Below are 16,353 nucleotides of genomic sequence, written 5' to 3' on the forward strand. Positions count from 1 at the left end.
TATTTTAATCAAATAACCTCTAGCCAAAGAAGGCTTATATATATGTTGTGAGAGTACTTGTACTATATTTGATTATGATATAATATAATATGTGACAAAAGGAGAAGAATTATTTTTTCACCAATGATGTGACTAATCCCATGGCCATGGGATTAGGAATACCTATTAGGGTTGTTATTCGTAATCTCCCACTGGTGGAGTAGCAATATCATGACATTATCAAGCCTATCCATTTTAGCCAATCAAACACAGTGTAGGAACAAGAAAAAATAAATAAAAATTGAGGGGGAGGGGGGGGATTACCTATCGGTGTTAATTTGAGAAAATTATTACATATGTATGGAAAATTTTATAATTTTAATTATTGATATTGATAAAGTTTACCATTAATTTATAATTATTTTTCAAATTCTACACTAATATGAATTTTTTCACAAAAAATAAAATAAAATGAAACCTATTTGGACTCTGTGTTTTATCAATCTCAATCCTTTCCTACTCTACCAAACAAACGAGGCTATAAAGTTCATCATTTCTCTTCATATCCTGCCTAAAATTTGTTCTTCATCAAACACTGTAATACCATTACTCATCCATCCGAGCAAGATCTACAAGGCTAGCTAGCTATCTTCATGGACCTCCACAATGGCCACTTAGGAGCAAGAGAGTTGTTTCAAGCTCAATCCCACATATACAAACATGCATTCAGTTTTGCAAACTCCATGTCACTCAGTTGTGCTGTTCAGCTAGGCATACCAGACATAATTCACAACCACAAAAAACCCATCTCTCTCCCTGACCTAGTTTCATCACTCCAATTGCCTCCTGTAGACACCCTATTTTTGAACGTCCTCAAGACTTGGACGTCATCATTTGAACACTCGATGATCATCCATGTTTGTGTATGTTTTGAGTTCTCAGAGGTCTCGGTTGCACGTCTTGTCTCAAGATCTCTCAACTTGTTTGTTTTTGTGCTTGGTTGTGGACCAAACACTTATGTTTTTGGCTTCTGAGGAAAGACGGTGGCTTGTTTGCCATCCGCTTAACCCACCAGCCAAGGCTTGAGGCCATCGGCCACGATTCCTTTCCACCGGCCAAATGTATTGGCCGATCGGTACTTTACTTGGTCGGCCGGCCCTTGTGTTGGTCGATCGGCCATTTTTGTTGGCCAAACCCTGTTCATCTGCTTTATGTAGATATTTTATGCCAGCTGGATTAGCTGGCATGCACATTTGCTCTCTTCCATACACGTGTATGGAAGGATTTGCCTCTTGGTTTAGCTTGCTTTGGAAGCTTTGTTATTGAACTTCTATAAAGAGGGAGGTCCTCCTCCCTCCTGAGGGGTTCAAAAATTTGTCTTAGAAAAGATAGATATAGTATTATTTCTATACTTCCTTATTTAGTCTTGTTTTGTACTCAAAAGTGTAGTATTGTCTTACTATTGTACACAAACACACACTAGAACACCATCCTCTTGGAGCTGAGGTCCCTTGAGGTTGATTTTAGTGTTCTTGGGTTGGTTTGAACTCAGAAAACCTCCTGGAGCTTTGTTCTTGAAGATGTTCTACAAGGGTGAGTTCCTTACTTTAGATACCCCTTTCTTGCTTAAGCTTTTAGCCTATCTTGCTTATTTTTTTAAGCTTAGTTTATAACTGATAAAAGTTCTGATTTTTAGTGCTTAAGACCTTTGTTTAAGGTCATTTAGGTGTTTGGGGTTGTTTCCCCCCCTCTTAGGCCTTGCTTGGCCTTATTCTTGTGCTTTATTTTTAAGCTTTGAGATCACCTTATTTAGGCCTTCTCACCACTAAAATTCAGAGGGATTTCAGTGGTGGGGATGGTGTTTTAAGGTCTCAAATAGGAGAGGGCCATCCCCTCTCCTTGTTGTCTTGAATGCTTGCATAAATGGCTTGTGTTTGTGGCTTGTATGCTTAGCTTGTTTTAGCTTTATTTCAGTGTGTATTAGGCTTTGTTTTTCCCTAATACATCTCTGTTTCTAGTTGGTTTAGACATACCGTGCATGTTTCATGTACTTGTCTTGTAATCCCATGATTTGCCTTAACATGCATCATGCTTTAAGCCATGTTTCTAGCATGATTTTGGCTTGACTCCATGAAGCTTTTACTCTTGTTGTAACATTCTTAAGCTCTGATTTGAGTTGTTTTCACAATATATGCCATGCTTTGTACAGCCACCATGTAATCTAGCTTGCAGGCTTTGAGTATTGAATCCTTTGACATGCTTTACTTGGGCCATCTTAGTGGTTTGGCATCACTTGTTATGTTATTTCAGTCCATATAGTATGCTCAAATAGTTACATTTATCACCTATTCCATGCTTTGGATAGTTTGTGTGTTATGCCTCATGAGTGTGTCATTGTGTATGCCACCATGCCTAGGCATTTGGGATGCCATCTAAATGGGTTTTTGGGTCCGTTAGCATGTCATGTCTCTAATTTTAGTCACTAGAATCTTGCCATGTTTGGTTGTCCTAGGTGTAGTGTAACACCTCTTTGGTAGCCTTGTATGTCTCATGTTGTTGCCCCTTGTTGTAGCTTGTTTTGGCTTTGGTCATTGCATGTTTTAGGCTCACTTTGGTATGCCTTAGGACTGTTTTAGGTTATGCTTGCCATATGCTCTTTGTCTTGTGTAGCTTTGGTTCAAGTCCCTTCACTAATCTTAGGCTTTAAGCCTTGTGCATGCTATGATCATGATTTGTCTATGTGATTTGGCATCAGTCCTAGCATTATTTCAGAGCATGTAATGTTGTCACATTTGCATGCTTTTCATTCCTTTTAAGTGTTCTTGAAAGTTGCCTTTTATGCCTTAGTCTTTAGGCCAATTGGCATGTATGTTTGTATGTGCATTTGTCCTCATTTCCATTGCACTTTGGCCACCGATTTGGACCTATTTGAGAGCTGTCCATATCGGTTTAAGTCCATCCTTTGCATGTTGTTGCATGCTTGCCTTGCATGTTGTTACATACTTGGCCTATTAATATGTTGTTGCATGTTTAAGTGATATTGCATTTGGCATGCATCTCTTGTTAAGTTGCTTAACATGTTGTTACATGTTTGCCTCATGTGTTATTACATGCTTAAATGTTGTCACATGCCTTGTATGTTTACATGCTCGTTTAGGTCGCATTGCATTTGGCATGATTGTTACCATTAGCCTTGTATGGCATTGTCATTAACATGCCCATGTGGCATTAGTTTTTCTTGCATGTTTGCATCCCTTGCCTCTTGATCAACCATGATAGAGGTGGGGGACTTTTATGTGTTTTTATATATATTTCATTTGACATTAAATGCATACTTGACTCCTTTGGCCACCTGTAGACACCCCATTTTTGACCGTCCTCAAGACTTGGACGTCACCGCTCGAACACTCGGTGATTATCCATGTTTGTGTTTGTTTGGAGTTCCCGGAGGTTTTGGCTCGCGTGCCCTACCTCAGGATCTCCGAACTTGACCGTTTAGTGTCCGGTTTTGCACCGAACACTTATGTTTTGCCTTGGGAGGACAGGATAGGGTTTGTAGACCAACCCCACGCACCACCGGCAGTGGCTGGAGGCCGCCGGCTGGCCTCTTTCTTCCATCGGCACTTTTGTTTGCCGGTCGGCACTCTTTATTGCCGGTCGGCACTGTTTTTTGTCAAAATGGCATTTTTGGGCAGCCGACCACTGTTCATCCACTTTATGGAGATATTTTGTGCCAGCTGTGATAGCTGGCACCAACTCCTTCCCCCTCCATACACGTGTATGGAGGGATTTCCCTCTAGCCAAGCTTGTTGAATAAGCTTTGCAAGAGGGATCCTTATAAGAGGGAGGCTTTCCTCTTGGTTCTAGGTTAGAAAAACAGAAGCAAAATCAGCCTTTAGAGATATAGATACATATTATCTCTATACCTCTCTCCCTCTCCCTTCTTGTGTGTGTTTCTTGGCCCAAAAGGTGTGTTTTACCTTACTTTTGCACCATTACACACACCATTACACCTTAGTCCGAGATTGAGGGACTTGGGGGAGTTGTTTCTTGAGTTTTGGACTGGTTTTGATCCAAAGAAGGAGGTTAGGCCATTTGTTCTTCAAGGGTTCTTCAAGGGTGAGCATCTTCCCTTTTATTCCCCAAACTTGCATTGGTTTTCTACCTATTTTTTTTATTGTTTTGGCTCTTGTGTATAACATAAAAAAAGATCATATTTTCCTGCTCTAACACTTTCATTAAGGTCACTTTGTGGTTAGATTGCAAACTCACCCTCATAGGCCTTGTTTGGCCTATTTTGGTGCCATTTTGATAAGGTTTTGTTCACTTCAGCATTTTGATCTTTTGATCACCAAAAATCAGTGTATTTTAGTGTCAAAAAAGTTGGTTTGAAGTCTTGCATAGGGGAGGGACACCCCTCTCCCTTTATGGTTTTGTTTCCTTGCTTTTTGGGCTCAAAAGGATAGCATGTGTGCTTGTTGTTTCTTGGCTTCATTTCAGTACTTTTTTTAGGCATCTTAGGTCTTACATAATCTCTGCTTTTTGGTCGGATTTGGGCCCTCTTGTATGCTTGTAATACTTGCTTTGTATTGCTCCATCTTGCTTAGAAATACATCCCATGATTAGGCCATGATTTTTGTGTGTGTTGGCTTGGTTCCATGAAGCATTTAGCATTGTTTTTCCATGCTTAAAATCTGTTGGTTACCAACTTGGTCATGTTTGGCATATTTGTTACGGTTGCTATGTATTTTGGCTTGTGAGCCCTCAAGTATATGAGTCATAAGTGCTTTGGTTGGTCTACTTTGATGAGTGGAGGTTGTTTGCCATGCCATTTTAGTCCAAAAATCATGCCTACATGTGTGCATGCATGGTCTTTTCCATATCTTGAGGTTGTGTCTTCCTATGCCTAAGAATGAGCCTTGGTGTATTTGTTTCATGGGGTTTATTTTAGTTGCCATATTAGGAGTTTTTGGGGTCCTATCTTGCATGCATAAATTCTGTTTTTACTTGTTTTAATCATGCCATGAATGGCCATGTTGGTGGGGGTAAGTTGTCTCCTTTAGTGCCTTAGCTTTGGGACCATAAGTTTGCTTGTTAACATGAGTTGATTGTCTATCATTTTAAGCGCTTTTGGCCACTGTTTTGAGAAGGGTGAGGGCCTGCCCCTTTGCCACTTCAAGCCCTCTTGCATGCTTGCTCCATGTTTGTCGCATATTTGTTCCATTAAGCTTTGTAGTACATCAATTCCATGGTCAATATGCTCCATGTTTGCATCATGTTTGTATCTTGTGTGCTTGGTATCATACATTTTTGTCATGATAGTTGCATATTGCTTGTTGTGTTTTCCACCTTGGTGGCATGACACATTTGAGGCTTGTGAGCATTACATGCATTGCATTTACTTGGTTTGGGGTGTCAAACCAAGTGCGGGAGTCAAGGACCATTCATACTTCAAGTAATGTAATGTGCCTTGATCCCCGGTCATCGGGACCTTTGACTCCTACTTGATAAGGCCCCGGTTTTCATGTTGTTTGTTGCATGCATTTTCATATCAAATGGCAAATTCGATCCTTTGACCCACCATGTACCATTGATGGTTCAAGGATCGAAAGTCATGCTTCTTTGAGTTCAAAATATGATAAGAAGTAGGACCATGCTTACATGTGTCCAAAAACTCCATGCTATGCACTGTCTGTTCTCTGTTTGCTGTCAGATTGTCTTCTGCAGGAAGTTTCTGCCGACCGGCAGAATTTAGTGCCGACCGGCACTATCTGGAGTGCCGATGGATCCGATAAAGTGCCGATGAGAATTTTGAAGTGCCGGTGGCAATTCTGTCTGGCTGGTGGTGCTCTGCAGGATGCAGAGAGCTTGTTCCAGTACTTTGGAAATTTTCAGAAAGACAAAGCAGTACAAACAGAGGCGACAAGAGTATAGTACGGGTTTTCCGGGCAGGACGGATTCGAGCATGCATCATCCGCGTGCCCCGAGGCAGAGGCTGTGGCCACCCTCTTCATTCTTTTGCTTCCCTTTTTTTTTTTTAATTAATTAGGAAATTTTGTAATAATTTTATTTGTTCATTATTTTGGGACTGTAATATTAATTCGAACCCTCTGAGTGAGGGTAAACATGTAATAAGTGTGGGTGAGTGTGTGTATGTCTTCCAATCCCCATTTCTTTCTTCCCTTTTATTTACCAGCTTATGATGGTACATTAGGGCATTTTTGAAATTAGCATACCTTATGATATGCATGCGTGCATTCATGCATCTGTTAACATGCACTGGGCTCGGTACATCATGCTAACCGCATTCGTATTTTCAAATTCCAAAATTGAATACATGAATTCGTTGGTTGCATATCGTATGCCATATCTAGGTTAATCGAGCCTGCCTAGATCGCATTTTGCATGTGATGCATTAGCCACTTTTAACATGAACTAGGACATGCATGTTTGCTAACTAGCTTACTGTTTTGGCACGGAGTACGATGTAAGTATTTTTGCTTTAGCATCCAGCATGCGTGTGAGTGTTGCCATGACAGTATACTTGCCATGCGGTTAAGTGCTTACATGAGATAAATTGCTTGAATGCCTGTGGGTGGAGGTCAAATTGCTTAAATTGGGATAATGCGTTAAAACTGCGATTTTTAAGCCCCCTAGCTAGTGGCAAAACCATCTTTTCCAAAAGCCCACTTGAAGGTGGCAAAACCTGCATTTTAGCCTACTTACGAGTAGCAAACCATTTTCAAAACGAACATAAAATGTTTTATTTCCAATTTGGGCGATTCGGTCTATACTTGTTTGCCGCGCGCATAACATAGTAATTCTAGGCTAACAATTGGTTTAAGAACACATAAAGTTTTCAAAAACGGATATCACGGTTAGTATAGGCCGGTCTTCGGACCGGGCGAAAGGGGTGCTCATAGCTGACCTTCCCCGATCGTACCCAAGCTCCCGAGCCGAGACAACTCCGGTGATGACGGACATGTGGCCTTCGGCACCGAGTCAGGGTTTCCTAAATTCTCCCATAAAAAATATTTAGGTGGCGACTCTATATCTGGAAAAGCAGTCCATGTTTGGCACTACTTTTTCAAAAATCTGTTTCTCAAAACGATTTGCCAGATTTGGACTCTTTGGTTCAGATTAAGAACCGTGACACAAATCGAGTCCGAACTGTAGCACGAGGTCCCACGCGGGCGCTGCTACACCACCATGCATTGAAATGCGTGATTAGTGGCCCAAGGGCTGAGAGCCACACTCCCTTGAGTTCACAGCATGATAGGGAGGGTGGTCGTGCGTACATTGTCTTGTAACTACCTTGCCAAGCACTGTCTATCCTCTGCTATAGCAAAAACAGGATTCTGCAGGAAGGCATGGTCGGTCGGCCATCTTAAGTGCCGGCCGGCTATTCATCGTTGGCCGATGGCTTCACACATGGTCGAGGACCAGTTCCACCTGGCCAATGGCCTCATCTCTTGGTCAATGAACTCTCAGCATGTTCCCAAGGTAGTTCAGAAGTGTCATAGAAGTTGGCACAGTTTCCAGAGGTGTAGAGCACTGCAGACAGAGGCAATATGTAGCATGGTGATGGATTTCCAAGCAAAGCCGTCCGAGCATGCATTTATCCCTCTTCCCGAGGCTGCTTTACTGCTTTTATAGCTTAATTAATTTGTTTAATTAGTTAAGTATTGTGTAATAATTAATTAGCTAGGGTAGTTGATTAATTAGTTGGTTTGTATTATTTATTCGGACCCTCTATCGAGAGGGTGAATTTTGTAATAAGTGTGAGTGAGTGTGTGAATGTCTTCTAACCCCATGCCTTTCTCCCTTTTACTTACCTGCTTTTGATGGTTAGTTTAAGGTCATTTTCAATTAGCATCCTTATGCTATGCATGTTTGCATCATTCATCTGTCTTGCATGCACCAGGCTCGGCGCATCATGCTAACTACATCGTATTTCAATTCCAACTTGAATACATGTACTAAATCGCATCTCACATGCCATCTTAGATTAGCCGAGCCTATTCTAGCTGCATTTTGCATGCGTTGCATTAGCCATCTTAACATGAATTAGGATCATGCATTGATTACTAACTAGTTCTTTGTTTTGGCTTGGAGTACACTGTGAGTGTTTATGTTTTAGCATCTTGCATGTATGCGAATGTTAACATGGAAGCATGCTTGCCATGAGGCTAATTTCTTATGTGATATAACTATCTGAATGCCTGTGTGTGAAGGTTGGATTGCTTGAATTGGAATAATTCATCGAAATCCGTGTTTTAGCCTACTTGCGAGTAGCAAAATTCAAAACCATTTCCAAACAAGCGGATATGTGATACTTTGTTCCAAGTTAGGCGATCTGGTCTATACTTGTTTTGCTGTGCGCATCACGTAGTAAAGATTAGCCAATTAACCGGAATAAGAACGCATGTGTTTTCAAAAACTCGATATCATGCTTAGTACAGGTCGACCTTTGATCGAGCGAGCGGGGGTGCTCATAGATGACCTTCCCCAATCGTACCCAAGTTCTCGAGCCGAGGCAACTTTGGTGATGACGGACACGTGGCCTTCGGCACGAGTCAGGGTTTCCTAAATTTCCCCAAAATAAAATATTTAGGTGGCGACTCTGTATCTGGCAAAGCAGTCCATGTTTGGCACTTCTTTCTTAAAAATTAGTTTTCCAAAACGATTTGCCGGATTTGGACTCTTTGGTGATTTATCAATCTCACATCGTACATTGTGAGATCAGATTAAGAACCGTGACATTTTGAGTCCGAACTGTAGCATGAGGCCCCCCGGGGCGCGTCTACAGTTTCTGGTGACTATGCTGGGGATTTAGAGAACTTGACTCGAACTTATGATATCTTGTTTTGATTACACTTATGTGTTTCTTTGCATTGCATTTGCATTGGTGCGCCTAGGACACCGTGTTTGCCATCTACTATTCCAGAACAATTTGCCGGAGGCTGCGTGCCATAAGGCTGACCAGTTACGGGCTCTGCCACAATGGGAACACAAACCCCAGTTTTTACCGAGGCACCCTTTTTGACCATTCGACCTAGTGCATATCGGAATCCATAGTGACCATTCCAAACTAGGACAGGTTGCTTACTCGATTATAGGTTGTTTGAAACCACTGTGTGCATAGTGAAACCCTAGTTCTTGACGAAACTAGGACAGGGAAACCCTACCCCTCCATAGGGGTGTTTTGGCTCTCACTTGCTTCTTATATGCTTTTAGAGTGTACCTCTACAGGAATGCACGTATTAGTTCGCAAGTTTGGGTATCGGGACTGCGGGCATCAGTATTTTGAGAATCAGTTATATCTGTGGGTATCAGATTCGATTTCGGGATAGTCATTTGGGGAGCAGTGATCAGTGGTCGAATACAGTTATTCAGCTATACTTATGTCTGTTCGAGTGAAATTGGGCTGAGATGCCGCCCGTTTTCTCTTTCAGAAAGGGGTTCAGAGATTTGGTTCAGAGCAACCAGTATTCTCCTTCACTTAGGCAAGGCAAAAAAGGGGCAGTTAAGGCTCACCGGTTCATCAGATCCATCAGCCACCAGTCACGTCCCCTCTGTTCAGTTAAGTAGACCTACAATGACATAGAATTCGGAGGAAATTGTGGTTATAGCAGTGGCACTAAACCAATGAATCACAATACAGGGCGAGACCGACGTTGAAATGCCGCGCCCACCCAGGTCGCCTGCTGCGCACCCGATTTGGGAACCCCATGTGTTTCAAGCTCGTGAGCCAACCACATTTGAGTTAATGGGAATGATTGGCGACCTCCAGAGATTTGTGGCTGATCTGGCCTATGGAATGTCAGCTCCGCCACCAACCATATCGTATGCTGGGAACTTCATATTGCAGGAGCCCCCGCTACTGGGGCAAATTGTGATTGAGCTCAGCCAACTTGAAGTTGTCTCAAGCTCCGACATGACATGTCAACGACAACGGGGTTTCACACTGAAATAGTAACCCAAACCTTCTACCAAGCTGAGACGAGTGATAAGGACAAGGCGAAGGCGGACACTGATCCCTATGAACAACTCCAGCAAGCTATTATGGCCATGAAAGTCGGGGGTTGAATAAGCAACAAGTACTCGCAGTTGTGGCTATGACTGTGGATGACATTTTCCCTGCTCAGACAGAGAGCAATTCAAGCCAAAGGGAAAGTCGAGATAGGGACCACTGTGCCAGAACAGTTCCTTCCAATCCTAACCCTACACCTGAAAAAGATCAGAGAGCCAAGGCAGCACCTGCCGATTCTTTTGCTAGTGCATCCAGCAAAGGTCCACAGACTTCGAAGTATCTGCCCCGAGGTCACAGGGTCTTTCATGCCCTATACATGCCTTTGTCCAAGGCTCTTTGAATCCTTACTAAAAAAGGTCATCTCAAACCTCTTGAGCCTCGGCCTCTCCCGAGTAATCTCCCTCTCTCACATGATGCTACCCAGTACTGTGCGTACCATCAACAGATTGGTCACACCACCGACAACTACTTCCGACTTCGCCACGAAGTACAAGATCTGATTGACAACGAGGTTATCCTCCCACCAAGCTCAGCAAAGGCTATCGTCATTGGGTCGGTGAACCTTGAGGATAATGAAATGTGATCAGGGGATGAACCACCTGTGAGCGGTGCCCATTTTACTTTAGATATGGCGTGTGGCACACACTATTTTGAGCATTTGCGAATGCTAGATTTTGTAGTTTCTGACTTGGGTGTTGAGTCAGTTTTGTGGTTTTGTTTTGAGTCTGTCTCTTTGTTTTGAGTCAGTCTTTTTTATTAAGGATCTGTCTTGTTGTATTGAGTCAGTCCTATTGTATAGAAGTCGGGTGATTTCGGGGGTGTTACCCCGGATATCACTTGCTTGTTTTGTGTTTGTCTTTTCACTTTCTTTTGAGTCTGTTTTTGCCATGGAGCTAGTTGTGCCAACAGATTTGAATGAAACATCAGTAATTTTCACATTCTTGTGTTTGCTTCTTCCTTGCGCCAGTTGTGCCAGAAGTTTGAATGAAACGACAGTGCTTTTCACCTACTTCTTCTGTGCCTCGAAATCATTGCATTGACCTAAGTTTTTTAAAAAAAAACTTTTTTTTAACAAAAACGAAGAGGGAAGAATTCCTCAGGTTTTGCAAAATTTGATCAAACTGAGAGAAAGAGAGGCATGCTAAGCCCTTAATGAATGAGATCATGTTTGTTAACGTGAGTCCTGAGAAGGATCCTGGCTTGATCCAGATTGGTTCTACACTGTCTGCAGCGCGAGCGATTTGTCGCTTTCTTAAAGAATTTCAAAAAAAAAATGTTTTGCACGGTCCTACGAAGACCTGTGTGGAATCGCTCTTGAGATTGTGTAGCTTAGGATCGCTCTCAGCCTCGAGACTCGACCCCTTTGCTTTCAAACCTTGAACTTGAATTCAGAATGTTCAACGGTCAACCACAATGTGAGGCCTGTGTGGCCAGATTCGAAGCAACCCTCGAACAAGAGGCAAGAAAGCCAGATCAAGAAGGTCAGACGCCGTCAGAAGAAAGCTTGCAAAGCTAGATCATAAGCACCCCTCAAATTAGGGCAAAAGAACTACAGATATGCTCGAAGAGTAAAAAATCGGGACATTCCTCAAGATAACGGAGATCGGCAAGAATGCCAAATCCCCGAAGGGAGGAAAAAAGAAAGTTTTTGCTGAAGAACGACTAAGTTCCTATCCACAACACTAGGGGCAAATTCAGTCCCCATTGGATGAACTTCTACATCATCAGCGAACAACAATCGCTCTCCTAGATTCAGAGGACTTCGAGATCTCAAAACCATTTGACATGGACAAAGCTACACTTTTACCCTTGAGAGGCTCGCTGGGCCAAAAACCCGGAAGGGCAACCCAGGCAAAAGTTAGAGCAAGAAAAAGAAGAAAAGAAAAAAAGATGCAAAAAAAAAAGAAGAACTGAAAATTCTGCAAAAAAAGAAAAGAAGAAGAAAAAAACAGAAAAGAATTGAAAAGAAAAGAAAAACAAAGCTCGCAAGGTTGAAAACTCGGAAGGGCGGCCTTGACAAAAGCTAGAGCGTAAAAGGAGAGATTAATACTCGAGCGTATCTTAAACCCGAACTACGTAAGGCTTGATTCCCATGTTTGGGATACGTAGGCAACTTCATTCTGAAGTCCAGCCATAAACACTTCCAAATCGATTGTGTCCATGTAATGGCTCTGATTATCTTTGTCTTCTCTGTATCCGAGAGTTCGGTTGTGATTGCCACCTTGAGAACTGGTTACAGTGTGTTGCGGTACCTTTCAAACAAGGGGCAACTTTCCGTTTCCATTCAGTGTGCTGCGGTACTATTCAAACAAGGGACAACTTTCTGTTGTCGTTCAGTGTGCTGCGGTGCTATTCAAACAAGGGGCAACCTTCCATTGCCATGCAGTGCCGTTCAGACAAGGGGCAATTTTCCATTGCTTCCGATTCCAGGTTGTGCACCTCAAGAGTAGGTTCCGTGCTCGTTGAGCAGTGGCCGTTTGCAAAAACAGTTTTTGAGAATTTTTACTGAGGTTGATTAATTTTCTCGAAAATTGCTCAATTTTTTCAAAACTAGACCATTTCTTAGACCCAAAACAGGAAAATTTTCAGTACTCATAACCTAACTTGCATGATTTTGAATCAGAAAAGTTGAACAAGCGTGTTAATCTAACTCTCATTTTGGTTAAAATTGTTTTAGCAAAAAAAACAAAAAATGGTCAAAATGATGAACTAGGGGCACAGTTTAGTTATGTTTTCAGTCTTTTCCCCTTTATCAACGCACTTGCCAGAAAGGGCATCATACCTATCGGAAAAGGGCACAACTGAAGCTAACAACAAAAGGGCAGAAAGCTCTCACATCCTCCAAGCAGCGAGGTTTTAAGCCAAGTGTGAAGCACGGATGGAATGGATCAGGATATTCCACTCTCTCATCTAAACAGGTCGGATCACATCCATACTGGCCAAGGGCGTCGTCAACCGCTGTCAGTTGCGGATCTGCTGCACATCCAGCCGCGTCACAACCCTTCTATGGAAAAGTTCACTATCGTGAGTGGAAGAAAAAGAATCTAGCCGAATGCTAGGGGCGAGAGCCCACAAATTCTTGTTTGTCCATCAACCACCCAGGGGAGGGATAAAAAACGAGAGATTGAAGAATAGAGAGATGTGCGCTGAGAGAAAAAGTGAGAAAAGGGCTTTTTCAGAAAACAAGAGATTAAGTGTCAGACTGATGTGAGAATCACAAATGAGAAAGGGTGGGAACCCATACCTGAAGGAACTGGCTCCTCGTGCACTGAGAGGTCTCTCGCCTTTGTAATACGTCTGAGTGTCGTGTTTGTTGTTTTGTTTATTTCGATTCTTGTTTTGAGTCTTTTCGAGTGTTACTCAATATGTTTAGGTTGTTTACCTTTTGTTTTTCTTTATTGAGTCGTTTTGACTGTGGTCAGTTGTAGACTCAATACTCGGTTGAGAACCCTTTTCTCATTTCAATTTCAAAAATGAATCATGTTGTGCTCAGAGTGCTGTGCCATTCTCCACATTTGTACAAAACAAGATTTGTTCTTCTGTAAAACCGCAGGGTTTAACCCAGGTCATGTCAGAACAGTAAAACTAGGACCTATTTGAAGCTATATGGGTTCCGGGCTGCGAAGCAAAAGAAAAGAGGGAAAATTCGGAGCATCTGAGTATGTTGCAACTTCTATATATCCCATATATTCATAATAAGCCATGTACAAAATAAAAAGTGCACTGTGTTATAGGCTGTTTGTCTAGAATGAGCAGTGTTTAGAGTGGGCTGTGTGTTCAGAATGAGCAGTGTTCAGAATGGGCCGTGTGTTCAGAATGAGCAGTGTTCAGAGTAGGCTGTGTGTTCAGAATGGGTCGTGTGTACAGAATAACCTGTGGGTTCAGAATGGGTCGTGTGTACAGAATAAACTGTGTGTTCAGAATGGGTCTTGTGTACAAAATAAACTGTGCGTTCAGAATAAGTAGTGTGCTGTATGAGCTGTGTGTTCAGAGAAACAGAATACTGTGTTGATTATTTCAAAGCCTGAATGGCAATCAGAAGTGCCCTTCCTCAGCATCGTTCCATGCCAGGGCCATCTTGGCTGTGCTTGCGATGAGTTCCTAGGAGATCAATCGCGATGGTGGAAACTAGAGTTCGAATAGTTCTTGCCTAGAATGCAAAGGTTTGGAATTTCCGAGACTAAAGTCTGGTTTGAATACCCAGGGGTGTATCCCCAGCTTGAAATCTGTATGGAAGCCCCGTAGATTGAGGTATCAAATCATGTATGCACCTCAATTCGGGATACTGATCTAACCTAGTTTGTCACCCCGTTGAAGAATAGGGAAAGTTCTGAATATGATCAAGAAGAAGAGCGACATCTGTGGTTTCCCCAGCAGATGTTGCTCCTTGCCAGCAATTCAGAACCTTTGAACTGTGAGTTGAGGGTTGGTGTTCGGGGAAACAAGGAGGATCCCCATCAAAATAGAGCAGTTTATCGCCACTCACCCAGTGAGGTGCTTGCTAAAGCGTCGCTACGTTTGTTTATCGCATTCCTTGAATGTCATGCATTGTATTGCATCCTACCTATCAATTTCCTTTTCATTCATGCACAGTATTGTATGTATTGTTCATCCGGAGAAATTCCAGTTCAGTTTTATTGATACATTTCCTCTTCCGCGTGTGCTACGCTGAGAGATGCTTTCTTTTCGTCTCTCGCATGTGCTACGCTGGGAGGTTCTCCCTTTCCCCTTGTTCTATGATCAGTCTATGTGTGAAATATGCTAGGAACTTGTGATTGGCACCGCTTCTAATGCCTTTCGGATGTTGACTTTGCGAAGTCACACCTATTTGCTTATCGAGTTATTGTACATTTGTTTATCGAGTTGTATTTCGTCCTCTTTAAGTCTTTGTCTTGCTTATCGAGTTGTAGTTACACTTCGTTAGCTTTTCAAGTTCTTTGATTTGCTTATCGTGTTGTTTTTGTCGATAATCGGTTCACTACTCAATTATTACGGTGCAAGTGCTTAATTTTCAAACAAAAGTTCAAATCTCATTTACATTGTTGTGTAATGCGATGCGATGCATGAAATGTACAAATGTAACACTTTTTGAGCAAAACAGTTGTTTCATTTCATCATGTCTTTTGCAAAAAGTACATAGTGTTGAGAAAGTAAAACCTGCCTGAGGCAGTACAATGTGCTCAAACTACCAGTAAAAAGAAAAATAAAGCAAAACAAAAAGAGGAGAAAAGCAATAGAAGAAAAGCAGCAGGGTGTCTGGATCAGCATCAGTCATCTCGAGCACGGGAGTCCGTCCTGGTCCTCTTCCTAGACGAGGGTCCAGGATCACCACTGCCAGCTCCGTAGTCTGAATCTAAGTCGTCTCCGGCCTCGCCCTAGGACGACGCCACCTCCTCGTCAGAATCATCGGGGGAAGGCTTTCGTGAACTGCTCTCAGCGCGGGTGCGCCTATGTCTACCTCGACTGTGGATGGTCATCCTCTGCCTGGCTCTCCCTCCTCTTCGAGCAGGAACAGAAGTTCCAGCTGGAGCACTTCCCGCGGCCGGAATCTGAAAGGGGGCCTAAAAAGGACCAAGGGTAAATGCATCAGTTATGCTATGCAAAGCAGGGTATGAATGCCGAATACAGTGTATGATTGCAGTGTGTGAATGCTGTGAGCAATATATCGATACAGAATACAGTGTATGAGTACAGTATTTGAATGCCGTGAGCAACGCTATGAACAGTATGTGGGTTACAGTGTATCAGTGCCGTGAGTGCTGTGAATCAAGTGTCATGTTGATAGTGTGATGCATCAGATTATGTATGAAGCTGATCGTGCAGAGTTTGAGACTGCAGTTGAGAGAACTTACCGGGGTATTGTAGATGGTCAATAAGTCGATGCACCGCTGCGGCTGTAAACTCCAAGGACTGGCGAGTGTACTCGACGGAAGCCTACAAAAGGGTTGAAGTCATTAGTATTCTGTGGGATATCAAATGAATTGAAATGACTGTACAGAATGCAAAGTGTGGTAATACATACCGGGGTCGAGCCATAGACTCAGACAAGCTCATAATCAGCCGGAGGAGGAGCAAAGGGAATCTGATAAGTCTCCCCACCCTGTCCTCGGCATGTGATCGTCGTGGGCAGCTCTGGCCATCTAGCTCCCTGCCCTCTTCGAGACCCACTCCTGCCTCGGGCCTGAGGTGCCCGCGATGCTCCTGCTCTGGCCGCTGGCGTTGCTGGTCTCTCTCTCTCAACTCGGCCGGCACCGGTCAGAGGCCACATAATATAGGTCTGGACGTACTCCGAATAGTCGCCCTCGTCTACAAAGCGCTCATGGCTCCAGCCAATAGTGTAA

General features: G+C 42.9%; 1 pseudogene; it reads left to right on the forward strand.

Annotated features, from left to right (window-relative positions):
- Positions 1-632: 632 nt before the first annotated feature.
- The window catches only part of LOC114303163 (trans-resveratrol di-O-methyltransferase-like), a 40,717-nt pseudogene continuing 24,996 nt past the window's right edge, over positions 633-16,353 (forward strand).

Source organism: Camellia sinensis, chromosome 9 (genome assembly GCF_055761805.1).
Source record: "Camellia sinensis isolate YWXY chromosome 9, ASM5576180v1, whole genome shotgun sequence".
NCBI lineage: Eukaryota > Viridiplantae > Streptophyta > Magnoliopsida > Ericales > Theaceae > Camellia > Camellia sinensis.